The sequence below is a fragment of the Lethenteron reissneri genome, chromosome 44 (genome assembly GCF_015708825.2).
Source record: "Lethenteron reissneri isolate LAM-NWPU_2019-01 chromosome 44, ASM1570882v1, whole genome shotgun sequence".
NCBI lineage: Eukaryota > Metazoa > Chordata > Hyperoartia > Petromyzontiformes > Petromyzontidae > Lethenteron > Lethenteron reissneri.
This window is the reverse complement of record NC_083822.1, coordinates 2,453,096-2,475,567: the sequence shown is the minus strand read 5'-3', so window position 1 is coordinate 2,475,567 and position 22,472 is coordinate 2,453,096. Positions and strand designations below refer to the sequence as shown.

Here is a 22,472-nt window from a genome sequence, read left to right as displayed (position 1 = left end):
GGGGTACCCCAGCATTAAGTCCTTGATGAACCAAGTCTTCAATGATTGCGATGGTGTCAGGTACAGGAACTTTGGTGAATAAGGAAACCACGTCAAAACTGACAAGCAGGTCGTCTGGGGACAGGGCAATCCCCTTGATTGTCGATACCAGGTCAGTAGAGTTTAGTACCGCAGAGGTGTTTTTTCCAGTGAAAGGCCGTAAGATTTCAGACAAAAAACGAGCCAGTTTATAGGTGGGGGAGTTGATAGAGTTGATGGGGAGCCCTTCCACTGAAGGGCAACAAAAATAGTTTACACTCATTACGTTGCTCCTCTCAACGGAAATCTTTAGTAAAAGGCGAAATATTTATTTGCTTTGAAGAGCAACCAGAGATTACTCTCACCCCTTTGACTGCGCAACCTATTAGCCGACAGAAACCTCTATCTAGGCTATGGGGTTCTTCCTTTTTCTCACACAAATGAAAATAAAGTAACTTATGGAAATATGTATTCATAAGTTGGTGGACATGTAGTTGAATCTGTGTATTTAGTTAGTTATTTAAATCATACTAACATTATATATATAAAACTGTATTCTGAGTGGATTCCTGGCTGGATTCCTGTCTGACTGGTTGGCGCTTGAGCCGTGTTTGGGTGGGCTGATGTCACATCTCCCTCCACCAACCACCCTGCACCCCGGATGTGTAGCCCGCACAATGTGTGAGAAAGCGGGAGGTCATGCAAGGCGATGGAGAGAGCGGAAGGTTGTGAAACAGAGGAAAAAGAGAGCCAAATGGGAATAGGAGAGGCAATGAAAAGTTACAAACATTAGGAAGGGGGATTACAGAGAGGCAAGGGAGAATGAGATGGGAATAGGAGTGGTGGAAATGTGGAGAACATGGGTGAGAGATAAACAGGGAGAGAGATAGGAAAGTAGGTGAGATCCAATGGAGGGCGGAGTGTAATAGAGATAAAGGTAGAAGATGGAACAGAGAAATAGAGACAAAGAGAGAAAGCAAGAAATTGAGAGAAATTGGGATATACAGAACAGAAAAGGGAAGAACATGGTTGAGAAAGACAGGGCACTATATATACGATTCAAAGTTTTGCTGGCTGGCAGGGATAGAACGTGCAGATTGCTTTTAATTATGAAAATGCTTACCAGTTATTTTTCAATAATCCTGAAATAATATCCATCACAGGAACTCGGTCCGGCTGTTTCAGTTGCTTGAACAAAGCACCCTCTTTTTTCTTTAAAAATGGGGGATGTTGTATATGCCGGATTTTGAAATTTTGATAAAAATAATAAAAATTAAAGAAAATTCTGCAAAATGCGCGAATCGCATAAATTATGATAATGTTTCTAATTAGATGCATAAATTATGATAATCACAGAGATAATCGTAGTAATTTATGCAGATGCTTTCGATTATGTTAATGTATGCAGTTATGATAATTAGGCTTAGCTTCGTTATCCACAGTTGTATCAATCAGGATAAAACGATTATCTTTGATTAAACATGTATTGATTATCTTAGTGTGTTTATGTTATGTTAGGTCTCCAAATTCATATCTCATCGCAGGTTACAGTTCTTATGAATAAGACAGTTTTGCATGGACTGGGAAAGAAGCACTCGAACACTTGGTGTTAAGCAATTTTAATTCTAAACAAACACATGACACTCTAATATGCAAAGGCGAAAGCATACGTCAATAGATTCATGAGCAAGATTATGCAATTAACGAAAATGAATGACTAAAACACTTCTTATTCATGTAACTCGACGGCAGCAACTGCTTTGCACGATCAGTTGATATTGAACGCACCACCTTGAAATGGCAACCCTTTTTGAAACACAAGATAACTTTTTGAAAGTCTTATTCGTGTTGTGTGTGCGTTGTATTGTTCCCTTGATAATTAATATTTTAAGTAGAGGCAGGGCGCTGTGTCAGAGCTTGTGGGGTGGGGGAGGGAAGATACAACCAGCGGCCAGAGATTCCTTCTCTCTTGGGTGTGGCCGCAGCGAGCCCGTCTTGCTTTCTCTCTCCATTGCTCGATTGAACGGCGTTGGCACGATGCTCGCCGTCGTGGTGCGCGATGATTCCGTCGTCGGATAGCGCGCAGCTCCTCCATGAGTTGGCACGACGCTCGGTGACGCCCGAGTCGTGCTGCTCGTGCGCTTTCTCTCTCCGCTGCTGGATGACGAGTTGGCACGACGCTCGCCGACGTGGTGCGCGATGATTCCGTCGTCGCTGATGGACGTCTTGTCTGTTCTCACTGGGTGTTGGTCGGTGTGTGTGTATCAAACACACGGCGCATTCGATGGCGCTCTCTCTCTCTCTCTTGGTGGCAGCTCCAGGCTTCTCCACTGCTGGATGATTGTTGAGGCGGCACGATACTCGCCTTTGGCGGTGCTTGATGATATCGTCGTCGCTCTCTCCTTGATCGCTGCCAACTTCACATGGACACTCGCCCTTACTTCAGGCTGTGTTGGCTCAGGCTCTGGACGACGCGGCTGTGCGCGCTCACCGGCTTGGAGCTCTCTGGCGATGAACGATGGCTCTTGTTGATCATCCGCTGCTGCTCGTCCTTTTCGATGCTCGCTTGGTCGACGCTTGGCGATTTCCGCCCTTTCTACAGGTTGATTGCTTGTTGTCACTCGTCACTTTCTCTTCTCCGTGCTTTCCTTTGTTCGTGCAGCTGCCAGCTTCACTCGCACTTAACCACACCTCGCCACTTCGTTCTGCGAGAAGCGACACCTGCCATCGGTATCGGTGTTTGCTCCCTCACGACGCTCCGCCAGCTGGAGCACGGCTGAACCCAGCCTCGACCCAGGTTGAACTCAGATTTCTGCGACTCGAACGACCCCTCCTCGTTCCATCTCTCTTCGAGGCATGACTCGCCCCAGCTCCCTTGCGATGCCCTGTCGTAACGCCGTGTCGCAAGCCGAGTTGCAAGACTGAGCGCGACTTGAACCAGACTGTTCATTCGTGATGTGCGCTTGTGCTTAAACTCAAAAACGTGAACACCCTCTCCTTTCTGCGCGTCTCTTGCGAGAGGAAAACAAACAACCGAAAAAAACAAACCAGACACCCTCGCGACCCTTTCTAACCCCCTAAGTATTTATGGGGCCATCTGTTTGTGCCAGACCGTTGGAGACAAAGGTGGCCGAGGAGATTTTTTGCAATACATTTATGTGGTCCTGCGTGTTACATTTATTCTTGATATTTCTTATGAGTTCCCTCGGTCTTAGTATATCGTGGTTATTATTCGGTCTATGTTTAATGAATATTCGTAATGATCCTCATTACATCATTATTTTGAGAGCTTTGCCAAGTTTGGTTATGCGTTTGTCTCCAGGGATTGGTGTTTATTCTGAGTTATATTTTACTGGTAGGAACGAAGTGGACCAGCCTACAATAGATTATATCGTCCGTCCCTCCGTCCGTCCAGCAACATTGCCCCCTACTGCAAACACTTGGCATGACCCTACAAAAACCTTTAGACTCAGTGACGCTTTCCTGGATAACAAGCGTAACATTCCCTTATAATTCCCTCAGATAGCTTTTAATTAAAACATTTAAATTAATGAGGCTTTCCTGGCTAAACAAGTGTAACATTCCCTTATAATTCCCTGAGATAGCTTTTAATTAAAACTTTTAAATTAAAAATTAACTCACAGCGCCCTAAAGCCTACAGCTAGGCCTAAAGCCTCGAACTACGCCTCAAACTCTCCCTTCGTATCGTACTCCCACGTGTGTGCAAGGGAGTTAATGTTTAACAATGTTACATTCCCTGATGCTTTCAAATAAAAACATTTTTATTTAAAACTTTTACATAAATAATGAAAAAATTTAAACATTTCAATTAACTCACGGCGGCCTAAAGCCTACAGCTAGGCCTAAAGCCTAGACCTAGGCCTCAAACTCTCCCTTCGTATCGTACCCCCCGCGTGTGTGAAAGGGAGTTAATGTTTAACAATGTTACATTCCCTGATGTTTTTAAATAGAAAAATTTACATTTAAAGCTTTTACATAATTAATTAAAACATTTAAATTAAAAATTAACTCACAGCGGCCTAACGCCTACAGCTATGCCTAAAGCCTAGAACTAGGCCTCACACTCTCCCTTCGTATCGTCCGATTCGGTGTAGCAACATCGCCCCCTACTGCAAACACTTGGCAGGACCCTACGAAAACCTTTAGACTCAGTGGGGCTTTCCTGGCTAAACAAGTGTAATAATACATTATGTTTATATTCTTTGGTTATTCGTTCCTACCAGCCCACCCCGCAGGGTCCTATTAATGTCCTGAGGTTAAGTGTAACTAAGTTTTCACTTAGCTTTCTGGAATTCGTATTCTTTAGTTTTTGGTAAGGTCATGTAGATAAAAACATACAATACAAAATAATATATATGCGGTGAATACGAGAAATATGAGGGAATATCTAATAACAAGCCCCTATTGTAGGCTGCAGTCTTATACCGTTGATTTTATTTTTTGTTAAGTTTCTACTTTTCGTTAAGGAAAACGTTAAAGAAAACGCGAGTTGTAATAGTTGTTTTTCTCTGCTCTGCACCTTATCCGTGCATCTCCAGACGTCTTGGGAAGGTTAGGCCATCGACCTTTTGTCCATCTGGATGTTTCTGACCTCTCTGTGCTCTGAAGTCTTGTGGTTTAATGGCCATCCCCGTTTAACAGATTCCTCGTGTGCTTGTGAGTAGAGGCTGTTTTCATTATTTAATTAAAAAATATATGTGTATAATAAAAAAATGTTGGCCTAGTTATTCTTAATATAATTTTTTGAAAAACAGGGCATAGATACAACAGGGATAGCGCGAACACAGTCCCCCAGTACCAGAAATCATACAGTCGAGTTTCCCGCATTTGGGGAAATCGCAGGGGTCAACCCATCCGCAGTGCAATGGATAAGCCTCGTCTGGGAGGACCACCTAAATGATCATGGTGCCTCCCCTGTCAGGTAAGTATGAATTGAGGTGCCCCCTCTATCCGGATAGTTACCCGATCCCTATTCATCTACTCTATGGGGTCTCAAGAGCTCTGCTCTCTTTGCTCATAATCGAATTGATGTGAATAATATTTTCACCAAGACAGTTATATTGATTAAACACTCTCGTTTCAGAATACAATTTGATAAGCAAAGTTGTCACGTGTTACAACAACACTGAGCTGAAGTGTTGATGTAATACGTGTAAAACTAAGGTTTTCTGGGTAATAAAAGCTCGGGATACCTGGAGAAAAAGTTGCCAGATTACAGGTTTCGTTTTAAAATCTAACACTTGCTCTTGTGCAGGATCTTCCACCATCAGTGGCATACACTCTAACCCCCGTGTGAGAACAGAGCATCGCTGGGGCTCCAAACATGGTTGTTCTTCCGACTCTCTGTGTCTCTCTCTATAAATTGCATTCGCATGTTTACGTCCTTGGATTGCATTCTCATGGGGCTAATCTCTCATGAACACTGCTGTTGTGCGCATATGCGGGCATGATACTCTTATGCGACAATGGAAGCTCATTCATGCTAATCTCCCTCCCTAATGCCTCTCTCCCTAATCTCTCTCTCCCGAATCCCCCATGAACACAACTGAGGTGCTTGCATCCGGGGGTGGAATTCCTTTTCAGCTCAGACCCTGCTTGCTTGCCCATTGCCACATATCTAGCCTTGTCGCTGCTCTCTCGTTATTTCAGCAGGTCCACTGCTGGATTATATTTTTCCCGCCTGAGGACGACCGCTTGTGTTGCGGTCGAAATGTCGTGATATATTTTATTTTATACCTACGTGACTTTACCGAAAGAAACAAAGAGTATGGTTATTTTTTCCAATATATAACATAATGAATGGATTGAAATGCTGATAAAAAGATCTTCATAATTCACACTGGGGATAAAATCAAACATGTTTACATAGAAAAGGGAAAACCTATAATATTTTGGTACTGGCAAAGGAGGTCTCATGATGTTGATATAGTGCTGACACTTCATGTAGATTGTCCAATACAGTAGTCCATTAACGAAGATAGGTCAATTGAGGAATGTGAAATTGTCAACAGGACACTTGCAAATTACAGATTCTGTTTTTATTAAAATGAAGAGCCCTTCCATTGAAGGGCAACAAAAATAGTTTACACTCATTACGTTGCTCCTCTCCACGGAAATCTTTAGTAAAGGTATTTAAAAGTTTTTTATTTCAATTATATACAGTCAACAGTTTCAAAATCACAACAACAAACCACGAGAGGGACATTGCCTCCGAAACAGAATCCCCTGCAGTTTCGCAACACATGGAAAGTACTGACAACCACAACACTATTTCCTGGTCTATCAGATACATAGCAAACAAGAATCCGCCATTGCCGACCCGAGTCGCACTCCTCAATTCCCAGTACTATTGCTAAATTTATTTTTATAAGTGCTGCCTATATCAACATGCGCGGCATGGAGGCGGAGGCCACTGCCATTTCTTTTTGGCTGCCTCACTGCCCATTATTGCCTTATCCACCTCCACCACCCGCCAAAGCAGCCTGCAGGTTAGGCGGTAAACATCTGCAGGTGTCATATCGGTTCCCCTGGTCATCAAACCTCGCGCCTTCCACAAGGCTTCTTTTACATCCCCAACAATGGCCCATGCCTGAGCCCAGGCCCTTCCCGCTCTCCGCCGAAAGACTCCCCAAATAATGCTTGGCACATTAACCATGACAGGATAGAAAGATGCTAACAAAGGCTGGCACAGCTTCCACACTTCCTTTGCGAAAGGACATCGCACAAACACATGACCCGCGTACTCATCCGCACTACAGCCCCTTGGGCACTTAGGGGTGCGGGCCAATTGGCGTGAATGCATAAACGCTCTGCATGTCAGCCTATCCCATACCGCCAGCCAAGATATATCCCTTTGCACCTTAGTTAGTGCCTTAGAAGACACATTTCCCCATATTTGCTGGTGAAGGACACTCCGTGCACCTGGTACCCCTTCGCAGGTCTCCTTCTTGACCATCTCAGCAAGAACACGTCGTGGGAGCCACGAATCTCTTACAAGGGCCGGCTCATATTCTGCAATGTACTTGCTAACCGCAGCACACAGCCACCCCTGCGTCCAAGCGAGGGGCGTACAAAGAGGCAGTGAAGCCATCCCTAATCTACGTAGGAGCCATGCCAGTCTATATCGCACAAAATATGAGGCTTTTGCCTGGAGCCCATCTGCAAAAAACAAGCGAATTGTATTACAAACAAAGATTGTTCTCAGAGTACGTGCGACGTTAGGGGCTCCCCTCCCACCGTTCGCAGGATTTTTATACATGATCTCCCTCTTCACCCGGTCCATTCCACCCCCCCAGATGAACCTGAAAAACAGCATCTCAATATAATGCAACGTTTGTGCACCTGGCGGAAAGATGTATGCCAGGTAATTGAGCACAGGTAACATTTCTGCTTTCAAAACCAAAATCTTCCCTTCCATAGTAAGGCTTCTGGTCATCCATCTGACAAGCCTGCCCTTCACAACCTTAATCTTTTCCCTCCAGTTCATTTTTCCAGAATCCTTTAGATAAAATGTGACCCCCAATATCCTAATCCCTTCCACCTGTACTCTCAGCTCTGTCGGGCAACCTTCGAAGAGCTTAGGGTTTCCAAAAAACATAATCTCACTCTTACTCAGGTTAATCCTAGATCCCGAGGCTAAGTGAAAAAGTTTCGCCAACTCCAAAACCCCCCATACCGAGGAGACATCCCTACAGAACACCACGATATCATCCATATACAGAATTATTTTTACCTGCTCTCCACTCCCCGGGATGGACACCCCTCGAATCCTCTGACTGGCTCTGACAGCCTGGGCAAAAGGTTCCATGCAAATAACAAACAAGACTGGTGACATGGGGCACCCTTGCCTCACACCCGATCTAACTGGAACAGCTTCAGACAGGACCCCATTTATCAAAAGTCTACTAGAAAGATTACTATATAACTTTTGTACCCAACTAACCAGTTGTTCTCCTATCCCCATATGAGTCAACACTGAAAACAAGTAGTCATGTGATATGCGGTCAAAAGCTTTCTCTTGATCTAAACTAAGGAGCCCCAGTGGCCCTCCCCCTTCTATTGTGGACTCTATGACTTCCCTTAATAAGATGAGGCTGTCTGAGATATGTCTGCCTGGGACAGCACATGTTTGGTCTGCTTGTGTAACTTCAGCCACCACACTTCCCAATCGTGCCGCAATGGTTTTGGCCAATATCTTGTAATCTGTATTCAACAGAGTAATTGGGCGCCAGTTCCCGATGTCGCTGCGGGCCCCCTTCCCCTTATATATAAGGGATATAACCCCTCCCCTCATGGACTCCGGCACTGGCCCATCAGCCAAGATTTCCCTGTATAATTGCAACAAGTCCTGTTTAATAGTGTCCCAGAACTTGACGTAGAATTCGGCTGGTATCCCGTCGCTACCAGGAGTCTTTTGCAGCCGCAAACCTCTCACGGCCTTATTCAGTTCCTCCATTTGTATTTGCCCATTCACCTCGTCCGGGGCCTCGACCTGTTGTTTAACTTCCCCAAGAAAAAAAGCCCGGGCGTCCACCTCCGATATTTTATGGCTATAGAGGTCTTCATAATACTCTCGTGCAACCTCAACAACACCTTCCGTCTGTGTCTGCCTACCAAGGCTAGGGCTAACGAGCTCATGGATGACACTGTTGGGTTTCCTGCACTTTCTAAAAAAGAAACGCGTACACTTTTCTCCCTCTTCCACTGCCCTAACCCGTGCCCTAAAAACGAACTGCGCTGCCTGATTTTCAAGTGACAAGGAAATCTTGTCTTTTAAATGCCTTATTTCGTCTACCATAGGAAAACCTAATTCCAGCAACCGGTATGCCTTCTCCAGCTTGTCGTTCAAGCCCTTCATCTCATTCCTAACACTCATCCTTTTACTGTGTGCCTGATAGAAACCCCTAGTCCGACTTTTAACCATCTCCCACCATTCAGCCATGGTGCTGAAGCAACACTGTAGGCTCCTCCATTCTTCATAATGTTGAATGAAGGCCCTCACGAGCTTCTCATCTTCCAGGAAACTCGTGTTCATTTTCCAGATCCCCTTCCCTAACATTACTCCCCCTGGGATTTGAATCTTCGCCATAATCAATTTGTGATCCGAGAAAGAGACTGGCACAGTCTCTACATGCTCCACTGTAACCTTAGCAGAAACAAAAATAAAATCAATTCTCGAATGCAAAGATCCAGAGCTACTGACCCAGGTGAAGCCAGGAAGTGCTGGGTGCAAGAACCTAAAGGTATCAGTCAAATCAAAATCTTTAACTAAAGCACTGAGCCCTCTAGAAGAAGGATCTATCCTCCGACTCCCAGTGGCAGGCAGAACGTCTGATAAGCTGAGTGGGCAGTTAAAATCTCCACCCAGGACAACATGTCTCTGTGTGACCAGCAGGGCAGATATATTACCCCACAGCTCCACTCGCTCCGAACACTGCGTAGGAGCATATACATTAATTAGACGGACTGCAGTTCCTCTATATATGGCATCGACATAATGCAGTCGGCCAGGAACAACTTCCTGGGCCTCCTGTACCTCCATACTTCGGCTTCCTATGAGGATGGCAACCCCAGAGCATCTGTTAGCATTGCTCCCAGACCAAAAACATTGTCCATCCCAGGATTCAGTCAGTTTTGCCTGGTCGAGGGAATAAGGCAGGTGGCATTCCTGCAAAAAATAAATGTCTCTCTTTAGAGTCCGCAAATAATGAACAGTTGCTTTACGTTTAGCTGCTCCCCAGATTCCTCGCACGTTGACCGATGCAACAGAGAGCGCCATGACCAAGGGTGTTTAGTCCGGCTCAGCAGAAAAGTCCTCCAACAATGAGTAGCAATTTTCATCAACAAGGTCCAACAAACTCTCGGCTTGCACAGATTTCGGGTAAGACCCAATCTCTTGGCTCAGCTTGGCTGTCATCTCTTCTTCAGATGAAGCCAAGTTTTCTGTTGAAGAGTCAGACAATTGGGGGCATTTCCCTGGAGCAGACCATGATGAGGCACTCGGTGCTCTCCTCTTCCTCTTTGCTTTCTGCCAGCCTGTCCTCTCGAATGACACTCTCTTGTCCACTTTCTTCTGCCGTTCTCCATCGTCCTCTGTCGTCTCAGCTTCCACTGCCCAGTCAGCCACAGTTGGCTCAGAGACTGCCTCCTCCATCACATTGGCCCTGGAGCTGTCTTCCTGCTGACTCGTAGATTCTCCCCATCCACAGGCAGCACTTCCAGCTCCTCTCTTTCATCCTCCTGCTCCAATAGTGGCGCTCTCTGGACGACTGTCGCTCCATCGACATCGTCAGCAACCAAATTATGTGGAGTGTGCTCCAACAAAGGTTCGGCTTTCTCATCAGCAGCCTGGTTTTTACGTGCCGGACCATATTTGCATATGATTCAGGGCAGTTCCGGTAAAAATGGTCCTTGCTTCCACAGAGGTTGCATTGCGCTGGGGCTTGGCAATTATCCACTGTATGATCCAGAGACTTGCAGCGGTAGCACACTCGTGCTTCACATGCCACTGCTAGATGACCCCGTCTACCGCACCTTCTGCAGAGCTTGGGTTGGCCTTCGTAGACAACGAAGCCTTTACTCCCACCAATGTTGAGGGCGCTCGGAATGTGTTGCAGAGCACCGACCGCAGCTCTCAGCCTCACCCGCCACTGTCTAGCACCAGTCCAGATGCCCAGTGAGTCCTGGACGCGTTTGCAGTTTGACAACAGATGGCAATGTTGTCGCAGCCACACCTCCACATCATGATCCGGAAGCGATTCATTATACAAAAAGACCGTCACCATTTTCGTGTCCAATTCTGAGAGCAAATGCAGCTTGAGCAGAGACAGGGGCCTCTCGCCTGCTTTCTCCTCAAAACGTGTCAGAATGCGCTGTAGTAAATTGCTTGTCTTAAAACTAACATCAAAGGCTCTGCCACCTGGCAAAGCTATCAAGCAAAATAGGTCCATGGGCTCAAATTTCAGCATACCCATAACCACAGTTCGCACAAAAATCGAGCGGTCCATAGTCACCTCTTCTGGCACGTCCTCCTTGAAGGCAACTCGGACACAGTTGTGGCGTCTGGCACGTTCCGGTGTGAAGCCTGCTCCCGGCCCTCCGCGCCTACGGCCTGCACGTTCCTGGTGCTGTTCCGCCGATGCAGGTTCTGCATTCACCTTTGCAGTCTGTGCCCGCTGGCCAGCAGGCTCCCCGATGTCCGTAGCACTCCTGTCGTGGCCAGCAGGCACGTCCAGCCTCCCCAGCAGCTGGCTCCCCTCAGTAGAGACTGACGACTGAGCCAAGGCACTCTCCTTCCGCGCTCCAGACCGTTGAGCTGTGGCAGCTTCCACCTCCGCAGCAGTCGACGTGGCTTGCTCATCCCGGATCATCTGCACAGCTTGGCAGGTCTCCATATTTATTGGCAGAGCACACCCTGGCCTCACGGCCAGGGTACCCACCTCTCCACGGAAATCTTTAGTAAAAGGCGAAAGATTTATTCGCTCTGAAGAGAAACCAGAGATTACTCTCACCCCTTTGACTGCGCAACCTATTAGCCGACAGAAATCTCTCTCTAGACTATGGGGTCCTTCCTTTTTCTCACACAAATGAAAATAAAATAACTTATGGAAATATGTATTTATAAGTTGGTGGACATGTAGTTGAATCTGTGTATTTAGTTAGTTATTTAAATCATAATAACATTATATATATAAAACTGTATTCAAAGTGGATTCCTGGCTGGATTCCTGCCTGTTTGTGCGGGCTGATGTCACATCACCCTCCCCCAGCCACCCTGTACCCCGGATGTGTATCCCGCACAATGTGTGAGAAAGCAAGAGGTCATGCAAGGCGATGGAGAGAGCGGAAGGTTGTGAAACAGAGGAAAAAGAGAACGAAATGGGAATAGGAGAAGCAATGAAAAGTTACAAACATCAGGAAGGGGGATTACAGAGAGGCGCAAGGGAGAATGAGATGGGAATGGGAGAGGTGAGAATGTGGAGAACATGGGTGAGAGATAAACAGGGAGAGAGATAGCGAAGTGGGTGAGATCCAATGGAGGGCGGAGTGTAATAGAGATATAGGTAGAAGATGGAACAGAGAAATAGAGACACAGAGAGAAAGCAAGAAATTGTGAGAAATTGGGATATACAGAACAGAGAAAGGAAGAACATGGTTGAGAAAGGCAGGGAACTATATATACGATTCAAAGTTTTGCTGGCTGGCAGGGAGAGAACGTGCAGATTGCTTTTAATTATGAAAATGCTTACCAGTTATCTTTCAACAATCCTGAAATAATATCCATCACAGGAACTCGGTGCGGCTGTTTCAGTTGCTTGAACAAAGCACCCTCTTTTTTCATTAAAAATGGGGGATAGCGCGAACGCAGTCCCCCAGTACCACAAATTATACAGTCGAGTTTCCCGCATTTGGGGAAATCGCAGGGGTCAACCCACCCGAAGTGCAATGGATAAGCCTCGCCCCGGGAGGACCACCTAAATGATCATGGTGCCTCCCCTGTCAGGTAAGTATGAATTGATGAGCCCCCTCTATCCGGATAGTTACCCGATCCCTATTCCTCTACTCTATGGGGTCTCAAGAGCTCTGTTCTCTTTGCTCATAATCGAATTGATTTGAATAATATTTTCACCAAGACAGTTATACTGGATTAAACACTCTCCTTTCAGAAGACAATATGATGAGCAAAGTTGTCACGTGTTACAACAACACTGAGCTGAAGTGTTGATGTAATACATGTAAAACTAAGGTTTTCTGGGTAATAGAAGCTCGGGATACCTGGAGAAAAAGTTTCCAGATTACAGGTTTCGTTCTAAAATCTAACACTTGCTCTTGTGCAGGATCTTCCACCATCAGTGGCATACACTCTAACCCCGGTGTGAGAACAGAGCATCGCTGGGGCTCCAAACATGGTTGTTATTCCGACTCTCTGTGTCTCTCTCTATGGATTGCACTCGCATGGTCACGTCCTTGGATTGCATTCTCATGGGGCTAATCTCTCATGAACACTGCTGTTGTGCGCATATGCGGGCATGATACTCTTATGCGACAATGGAAGCTCATTCATGCTAATCTCCCTCCCTAATCCCTTTCTCCCTAATCTCTCTCTCCCGAATCCCCCATGAACACAACTGAGGTGCTAGCATCCGGGAGTGGAATTCCTTTCCAGCTCAGACCCTGCTTGCTTGCCCATTGCTACATATCTAGCCTTGTTGTCGCTGCTCTCGTTATTTCAGCAGGTCCACTGCTGGATTATATTTTTTCCGCCTGAGGACGACCGCTTGTGTTGCGATCATAATGTCGTGATATATTGTATTTTATACCTACGTGACTTTACCGACAGAACCAGAGTATGGTTGTTATTTTTTCCAATATAAAAATAATAAAATAATGAATGGATTGAAATGCTGATAAAAAGATCTTCATAATTCACACTGGGGATGAAATCAAACATGTTTACATAGCAGGGGGAAACCTATAATATTTTGCTACTGTCAAAGGAGGTCCCATAATGTTTATATAGTGCTGACACTTCATGTAGATTGTCCAATACAGTAGTCCATTAACGAAGATACGGTCAATTGAGGAATGTGAAATTGTCAACAGGACACTTGCAAATTACAAATTCTGTTTTTATTAAAATGAAGAGCCCTTCCACTGAAGGGCAACAAGAATAGTTTACACTCATTACGTTGCTCCTCTCCACGGAAATCTTTAGTAAAGGTATTTAAAAGCTTTCATTTCAAATATATACAGTCAACAGTTTCAAAGTAACAACAACAACCCCCGAGAGGGTCATTGCCTCCGATACAGAATCCCCCACAGTTCCGCAACACATGGAAAGTACTGACAACCGCAACACTCTTTCTTGGTCCATCAGATATACTGTATAGCAAACAAGAATCCGCCATTGCCGACCCGAGTCTCACTCCTCAATTCCCAGTACTATTGCTACATTTATTTTTTATAAGTGCTACCTGTATCAACATGAGCGGCATGGAGGCGGAGGCCACTGCCATTTCTTTTTTGCTGCCTCACTGCCCATTCTTGCCTTATCCACCTCCACCACCCGCCAAAGCAGCCTGCAGGTCAGGCGGTAAACATCTGCAGGTGTCATATCGGTGCCCCTGGTCATCAAACCTCGCGCCTTCCACAAGGCTTCTTTTACAGCCCCAATAATGGCCCATGCCTGAGGCCAGGCCCTTCCCGCCCTCCGCCGAAAGACTCCCCAAATAATGCTTGGCACATTAACCATGACAGGATAGAAAGGTGCTAACAAAGGCTGGCACAGCTCCCACACTTCCTTCGCAAAAGGACATCGCACAAACACGACCCACGTACTCATCCGCACTACAGCCCCTTGGGCACTTAGGAGTGCGGGCCAATTGGCCCACAGCCATCCCTGCGTCCAAGCGAGGGGCGTACAAAGAGGCAGTGAAGCCATCCCTAATCTACGTAGGAGCCATGCCAGTCTATATCGCACAAAATATGAGGCTTTTGCCTGGAGCCCATCTGCCAAAAACAAGCGAATTGTATTACAAACAAAGATTGTACTCAGAGTACGTGCGACGTTAGGGGCTCCCCTCCCACCGTTCGCAGGATTTTTATACATGGTCTCCCTCTTCACCCGGTCCATCCCACCCCCCCAGATGAACCTGAAAAACAGCATCTCAATATAATGCAACATTTGTGCACCTGGCAGAAAGATGTATGCCAGGTAATTGAGCACAGGTAACATTTCTGCTTTCAAAACCAAAATCTTCCCTTCCATAGTAAGGCTTCTGGTCATCCATCTGACTAGCCTGCCCTTCACAACCTTAATCTTTTCCCTCCAGTTCCTTTTTCCAGAATCCTTTACGTAAAATGTGACCCCCAATATCCTAATCCCTTCCACCTGTACTTTCAGGTCTGTCGGGCAACCTTCGAAGAGCTTAGGGTTTCCAAAAAACATAATCTCACTCTTACTCAGGTTAATCCGAGATCCCGAGGCTAAGTGAAAAAGTCTCGCCAACTCCAAAACCCCCCATACCGAGGAGACATCCCTACAGAACACCACGATATCATCCATATACAGAATTATTTTTACCTGCTCTCCACTCCCCGGGATGGACACCCCTCGAATCATCTGACTGGCTCTGACAGCCTGGGCAAAAGGTTCCATGCAAATAACAAACAAGACTGGTGACATGGGGCAACCTTACCTCACACCCGATCTAACTGGAACAGCTTCAGACAGGACCCCATTTATCAAAAGTCTACTAGAAAGATTACTATATAACTTTTGTACCCAACTAACCAGTTGTTCTCCTATCCCCATATGAGTCAACACTGAAAACAAGTAGTCATGTGATATGCGGTCAAAAGCGTTCTCTTGATCTAAACTAAGGAGCCCCAGTGGCCTTCCCCCTTCTATTGTGGACTCTATGACGTCCCTTAATAAGATGAGGCTGCCTGAGATATGTCTGCCTGGGACAGCACATATTTGGTCTGCTTGTGTAACTTCAGCCACCACACTTCCCAATCGTGCCGCAATGGTTTTGGCCAATATCTTGTAATCTGTATTCAACAGAGTAATTGGGCGCCAGTTCCCGATGTCGCTGCGGGCCCCCTTCCCCTGATATATAAGGGATATAACCCCTCCCCTCATGGACTCCGGCACTGGCCCATCAGCCAAGATTTCCCTGTATAATTGCAACAAGTCCTGTTTAATAGTGTCCCAGAACTTGACGTAGAATTCGGCTGGTATCCCGTCGCTACCAGGAGTCTTTTGCAGCCGCAAACCTCTCACGGCCTTATTCAGTTCCTCCATTTGTATTTGCCCATTCACCTCGTCCGGGGCCTCGACCTGTTGTTTAACTTCCCCAAGAAAAAAAGCCCGGGCGTCCACCTCCGATATTTTATGGCTATAGAGGTCTGCATAATACTCTCGTGCAACCTCAACAACACCTTCCGTCTGTGTCTGCCTACCAAGGCTAGGGCTAACGAGCTCATGGATGACACTGTTGGGTTTCCTGCACTTTCTAAAAAAGAAACGCGTACACTTTTCTCCCTCTTCCACTGCCCTAACCCGTGCCCTAAAAACGAACTGCGCTGCCTGATTTTCAAGTGACAAGGAAATCTTGTCTTTTAAATGCCTTATTTCGTCTACCATAGGAAAACCTAATTCCAGCAACCGGTATGCCTTCTCCAGCTTGTCGTTCAAGCCCTTCATCTCATTCCTAACACTCGTCCTTTTGCTGTGCGCCTGATAGAAACCCCTAGTCCGACTTTTAACCATCTCCCACCATTCAGCCATGGTGCCGAAGCAACACTGTAGGCTCCTCCATTCTTCATAATGTTGAATGAAGGCCCTCACCAGCTTCTCATCTTCCAGGAAACTCGTGTTCATTTTCCAGATCCCCTTCCCTAACATTACTCCCCCTGGGATTTGAATCTTCGCCATAATCAATTTGTGATCCGAGAAAGAGACTGGCACAGTCTCTACATGCTCCACTGTAAACTTAGCAGAAACAAAAATAAAATCTATTCTCGAATGCAAAGATCCAGAGCTACTGACCCAGGTGAAGCCAGGAAATGCTGGGTGCAAGAACCTAAAGGTATCAGTCAAATCAAAATCTTTAACTAAAGCACTGAGCCCTCTAGAAGAAGGATCTATCCTCCGACTCCCAGTGGTAGGCAGAACGTCTGATAAGCTGAGTGGGCAGTTAAAATCTCCACCCAGGACAACATGTCTCTGTGTGACCAGCAGGGCAGATATATTACCCCACAGCTCCACTCGCTCCGAACACTGCGTAGGAGCATATACATTAATTAGACGGACTGCAGTTCCTCTATATATGGCATCGACATAATGCAGTCGGCCAGGAACAACTTCCTGGGTCTCCTGTACCTCCACACTTCGGCTTCCTATGAGGATGGCAACCCCAGAGCATCTGTTAGCATTGCTCCCAGACCAAAAACATTGTCCATCCCAGGATTCAGTCAGTTTTGCCTGGTCGAGGGAATAAGGCAGGTGGCATTCCTGCAAAAAATAAATGTCTCTCTTTAGAGTCCGCAAATAATGAACAGTTGCTTTACGTTTAGCTGCTCCCCAGATTCCTCGCACGTTGACCGATGCAACAGAGAGCGCCATGACCAAGGGTGTTTAGTCCGGCTCAGCAGAAAAGTCCTCCAACAATGAGTAGCAATTTTCATCAACAAGGTCCAACAAACTCTCGGCTTGCACAGATTTCGGGTAAGACACAATCTCTTGGCTAAGCTTGGCTGTCATCTCTTCTTCAGATGAAGCCAAGTTTTCGGTTGAAGAGTCAGACAATTGGGGGCATTTCCCTGGAGCAGACCATGATGAGGCACTCGGTGCTCTCCTCTTCCTCTTTGCTTTCTGCCAGCCTGTCCTCTCGAATGACACTCTCTTGTCCACTTTCTTCTGCCGTTTTCCATCGTCCTCTGTCGTCTCAGCTTCCACTGCCCAGTCAGCCACAGTTGGCTCAGAGACTGCCTCCTCCATCACATTGGCCCTGGAGCTGTCTTCCTGCTGACTCGTAGATTCTCCCCCATCCACAGGCAGCACTTCCAGCTCCTCTCTTTCATCCTCCTGCTCCAATAGTGGCGCTCTCTGGACGACTGTCGCTCCATCGACATCGTCAGCAACCAAATTATGTGAAGTGTGCTCCAACAAAGGTTCGGCTTTCTCATCAGCAGCCTGGTTTTTACGTGCCCGGACCATATTTGCATATGATTCAGGGCAGTTCCGGTAAAAATGGTCCTTGCTTCCACAGAGGTTGCATTGCGCTGGGGCTTGGCAATTATCCACTGTATGATCCAGAGACTTGCAGCGGTAGCACACTCGTGCTTCACATGCCACTGCTAGATGACCCCGTCTACCGCACCTTCTGCAGAGCTTGGGTTGGCCTTCGTAGACAACGAAGCCTTTACTCCCACCAATGTTGAGGGCGCTCGGAATGTGTTGCAGGGCACCGACCGCAGCTTTCAGCCTCACCCGCCACTGTCTAGCACCAGTCCAGATGCCCAGTGAGTCCTGGACGCGTTTGCAGTTTGACAACAGATGGCAATGTTGTCGCAGCCACACCTCCACATCATGATCCGGAAGCGATTCATTATACAAAAAGACCGTCACCATTTTCGTGTCCAATTCTGAGAGCAAATGCAGCTTGAGCAGAGACAGGGGCCTCTCGCCTGCTTTCTCCTCAAAACGTGTCAGAAAGCACTGTAGTAAATTGCTTGTCTTAAAACTAACATCAAAGGCTCTGCCACCCGGCAAAGCTATCAAGCAAAATAGATCCATGGGCTCAAATTTCAGCATACCCATAACCACAGTTCGCACAAAAATCGAGCGGTCCATAGTCACCTCTTCTGGCACGTCCTCCTTGAAGGCAACTCAGACACAGTTGTGGCGTCTGGCACGATCCGGTGTGAAGCCTGCTCCCGGCCCTCCGCGCCTACGGCCTGCACGTTCCTGGTGCTGTTCCGCCGATGCAGGTTCTGCATTCACCTTTGCAGTCTGTGCCCGCTGGCCAGCAGGCTCCCCGATGTCCGTAGCACTCCTGTCGTGGCCAGCAGGCACGTCCAGCCTCCCCAGCAGCTGGCTCCCCTCAGTCGAGACTGACGACTGAGCCAAGACATTCTCCTTCCGCGCTCCAGACCGTTGAGCTGTGGCAGTTTCCACCTCCGCAGCAGTCGACGTGGCTTGCTCATCCCGGATCATCTGCACAGCTTGGCAGGTCTCCATATTTATTGGCAGAGCACCCCCTGGCCTCACGGCCAGGGTACCCTCCTCTCCACGGAAATCTTTAGTAAAAGGCGAAAGATTTATTCTCTTTGAAGAGAAACCAGAAATTACTCTCAGCCCTTTGACTGCGCCAACCTATTAGCTGACAGGAACCTCTCTCTAGGCTATGGGGTCCTTCCTTTTTCTCACACAAATGAAAATAAAATAACTTATGGAAATATGTATTTATAAGTTGGTGGACATGTAGTTGAATCTGTGTATTTAGTTAGTTATTTAAATCATAATAACATTATATATCTAAAACTGTATTTAAAGTGGATTCCTGGCTGGATTCCTGTCTGTCTGGCTGGCGCTTGAGCCGTGTTTGTGCGGGCTGATGTCACATCACCCTCCCCCAGCCACCCTGTACCCCGGATGTGTATCCCGCACAATGTGTGAGAAAGCAGGAGGTCATGCAAGGCGATGGAGAGAGCGGAAGGTTGTGAAACAGAGGAAAAAGAGAGCCAAATGGGAATAGGAGAGGCAATGAAAAGTTACAAACATCAGGAAGGGGGATTACAGAGAGGCAAGGGAGAATGAGATGGGAATGGGAGAGGTGAGAATGTGGAGAACATGGGTGAGAGATAAACAGGGAGAGAGATAGGGAAGTGGGTGAGATCCAATGGAGGGCGGAGTGTAATAGAGATATAGGTAGAAGATGGAACAGAGAAATAGAGACACAGAGAGAAAGCAAGAAATTGTGAGAAATTGGGATATACAGAACAGAGAAAGGAAGAACATGGTTGAGAAAGACAGGGCACTATATATACGATTCAAAGTTTTGCTGGCTGGCAGGGAGAGAACGTGCAGATTGCTTTTAATTATGAAAATGCTTTCCAGTTATCTTTCAACAATCCTGAAATAATATCCATCACAGGAACTCGGTGCGGCTGTTTCAGTTGCTTGAACAAAGCACCCTCTTTTTCATTAAAAATGGGGGATAGCGCGAACGCAGTGCCCCAGTACCACAAATTATACAGTCGAGTTTCCCGCATTTGGGGAAATCGCAGGGGTCAACCCACCCGCAGTGCAATGGATAAACCTCGTCCTGGGAGGACCACCTAAATGATCATGGTGCCTCCCCTGTCAGGTAAGTATGAATTGAGGTGCCCCCTCTATCCGGATAGTTACCCGATCCCTATTCCTCTACTCTATGGGGTCTCAAGAGCACTGTTCTCTTTGCTCATAATCGAATTGATGTGAATAATATTTTCACCAAGACAGTTATACTGGATTAAACACTCTCCTTTCAGAATACAATTTGATAAGCAAAGTTGTCACGTGTTACAACAACACTGAGCTGAAGTGTTAATGTAATACGTGTAAAACTAAGGTTTTCTGGGTAATAGAAGCTCGGGATACCTGGAGAAAAAGTTGCCAGATTACAGGTTTCGTTCTAAAATCTAACACTTGCTCTTGTGCAGGATCTTCCACCATCAGTGGCATACACTCTAACCCCGGTGTGAGAACAGAGCATCGCTGGGTCTCCAAACATGGTTGTTATTCCGACTCTCTGTGTCTCTCTCTATGGATTGCACTCGCATGTTCACGTCCTTGGATTGCATTCTCATGGGGCTAATCTCTCATGAACACTGCTGTTGTGCGCATATGCGGGCATGATACTCTTATGCGACAATGGAAGCTCATTCATGCTAATCTCCCTCCCTAATCCCTTTCTCCCTAATCTCTCTCTCCCGAATCCCCCATGAACACAACTGAGGTGCTTGCATCCGGGGGTGGAATTCCTTTCCAGCTCAGACCCTGCTTGCTTGCCCATTGCTACATATCTAGCCTTGTTGTCGCTGCTCTCGTTATTTCAGCAGGTCCACTGCTGGATTATATTTTTTCCGCCTGAGGACGACCGCTTGTGTTGCGATCATAATGTCGTGATATATTGTATTTTATACCTACGTGACTTTACCGAAAGAACCAGAGTATGGTTGTTATTTTTTTCCAATATAAATATATAAAATAATGAATGGATTGAAATGCTGATAAAAAAAGATCTTCATAATTCGCACTGGGGATAAAATCAAACATGTTTACATAGCAGGGGGAAACCAAAGGAGGTCCCATGATGTTTATATAGTGCTGACACTTCATGTAGATTGTCCAATACAGTAGTCCATTAACGAAGATACGGTCAATTGAGGAATGTGAAATTGTCAACAGGACACTTGCAAATTACAAATTCTGTTTTTATTAAAATGAAGAGCCCTTCCACTGAAGGGCAACAAAAATAGTTTACACTCATTACGTTGCTCCTCTCCACGGAAATCTTTAGTAAAGGTATTTAAAAGCTTTTATTTCAAATATATACAGTCAACAGTTTCAAAGTAACAACAACAACCCCCGAGAGGGACATTGCCTCCGATACAGAATCCCCCACAGTTCCGCAACACATGGAAAGTACTGACAACCGCAACACTCTTTCTTGGTCCATCAGATATACTGTATAGCAAACAAGAATCCGCCATTGCCGACCCGAGTCTCACTCCTCAATTCCCAGTACTATTGCTACATTTATTTTTTATAAGTGCTACCTGTATCAACATGAGCGGCATGGAGGCGGAGGCCACTGCCATTTCTTTTTTGCTGCCTCACTGCCCATTCTTGCCTTATCCACCTCCACCACCCGCCAAAGCAGCCTGCAGGTCAGGCGGTAAACATCTGCAGGTGTCATATCGGTGCCCCTGGTCATCAAACCTCGCGCCTTCCACAAGGCTTCTTTTACAGCCCCAACAATGGCCCATGCCTGAGCCCAGGCCCTTCCCGCCCTCTGCCGAAAGACTCCCCAAATAATGCTTGGCACATTAACCATGACAGGATAGAAAGGTGCTAACAAAGGCTGGCACAGCTCCCACACTTCCTTCGCAAAAGGACATCGCACAAACACATGACCCGCGTACTCATCCGCACTACAGCCCCTTGGGCACTTAGGAGTGCGGGCCAATTGGCGTGAATGCATAAACGCTCTGCATGTCAGCCTATCCCATACCGCCAGCCAAGATATATCCCTTTGCACCTTAGTTAGTGCCTTAGAAGACACATTTCCCCATATTTTCTGGTGAAGGACACTCCGTGCACCTGGTACCCCTTCGCAGGTCTCCTTCTTGACCATCTCAGCAAGAACACTTCGTGGGAGCCACGAATCTCTTACAAGGGCCGGCTCATATTCTGCAATGTACTTGCTAACCGCAGCACACAGCCACCCCTGCGTCCAAGCGAGGGGCGTACAAAGAGGCAGTGAAGCCATCCCTAATCTACGTAGGAGCCATGCCAGTCTATATCGCACAAAATATGAGGCTTTTGCCTGGAGCCCATCATTCAGCCATGGTGCCGAAGCAACACTGTAGGCTCCTCCATTCTTCATAATGTTGAATGAAGGCCCTCACCAGCTTCTCATCTTCCAGGAAACTCGTGTTCATTTTCCAGATCCCCTTCCCTAACATTACTCCCCCTGGGATTTGAATCTTCGCCATAATCAATTTGTGATCCGAGAAAGAGACTGGCACAGTCTCTACATGCTCCAATGTAAACTTAGCAGAAACAAAAATAAAATCTATTCTCGAATGCAAAGATCCAGAGCTACTGACCCAGGTGAAGCCAGGAAATGCTGGGTGCAAGAACCTAAAGGTATCAGTCAAAT

The 22,472-nt window shown here is 46.5% G+C and overlaps 4 non-coding genes and 2 pseudogenes across 4 annotated transcripts; all 6 read right to left on the bottom strand.

Moving 5' to 3' along the window:
* Window positions 1-261: 261 nt before the first annotated feature.
* LOC133353694 (U5 spliceosomal RNA) lies at window positions 262-375 on the bottom strand. Its single transcript, XR_009756431.1, has one exon. It is a non-coding gene; the product is annotated as a U5 spliceosomal RNA (small nuclear RNA).
* A 4,430-nt stretch (window positions 376-4,805) lies between these two features.
* Window positions 4,806-4,968, bottom strand: LOC133353735 (U1 spliceosomal RNA). The gene has a single exon (XR_009756464.1). It is a non-coding gene; the product is annotated as a U1 spliceosomal RNA (small nuclear RNA).
* Window positions 4,969-11,476: 6,508 nt separating this feature from the next.
* LOC133353698 (U5 spliceosomal RNA) lies at window positions 11,477-11,530 on the bottom strand (annotated as a pseudogene).
* An 855-nt stretch (window positions 11,531-12,385) lies between these two features.
* LOC133353725 (U1 spliceosomal RNA) lies at window positions 12,386-12,549 on the bottom strand. Its single transcript, XR_009756454.1, has one exon. It is a non-coding gene; the product is annotated as a U1 spliceosomal RNA (small nuclear RNA).
* A 6,278-nt stretch (window positions 12,550-18,827) lies between these two features.
* On the bottom strand, window positions 18,828-18,883 carry LOC133353700 (U5 spliceosomal RNA; annotated as a pseudogene).
* Window positions 18,884-19,757: 874 nt separating this feature from the next.
* Window positions 19,758-19,921, bottom strand: LOC133353731 (U1 spliceosomal RNA). The gene has a single exon (XR_009756460.1). It is a non-coding gene; the product is annotated as a U1 spliceosomal RNA (small nuclear RNA).
* Between the last annotated feature and the right edge of the window lie 2,551 nt (window positions 19,922-22,472).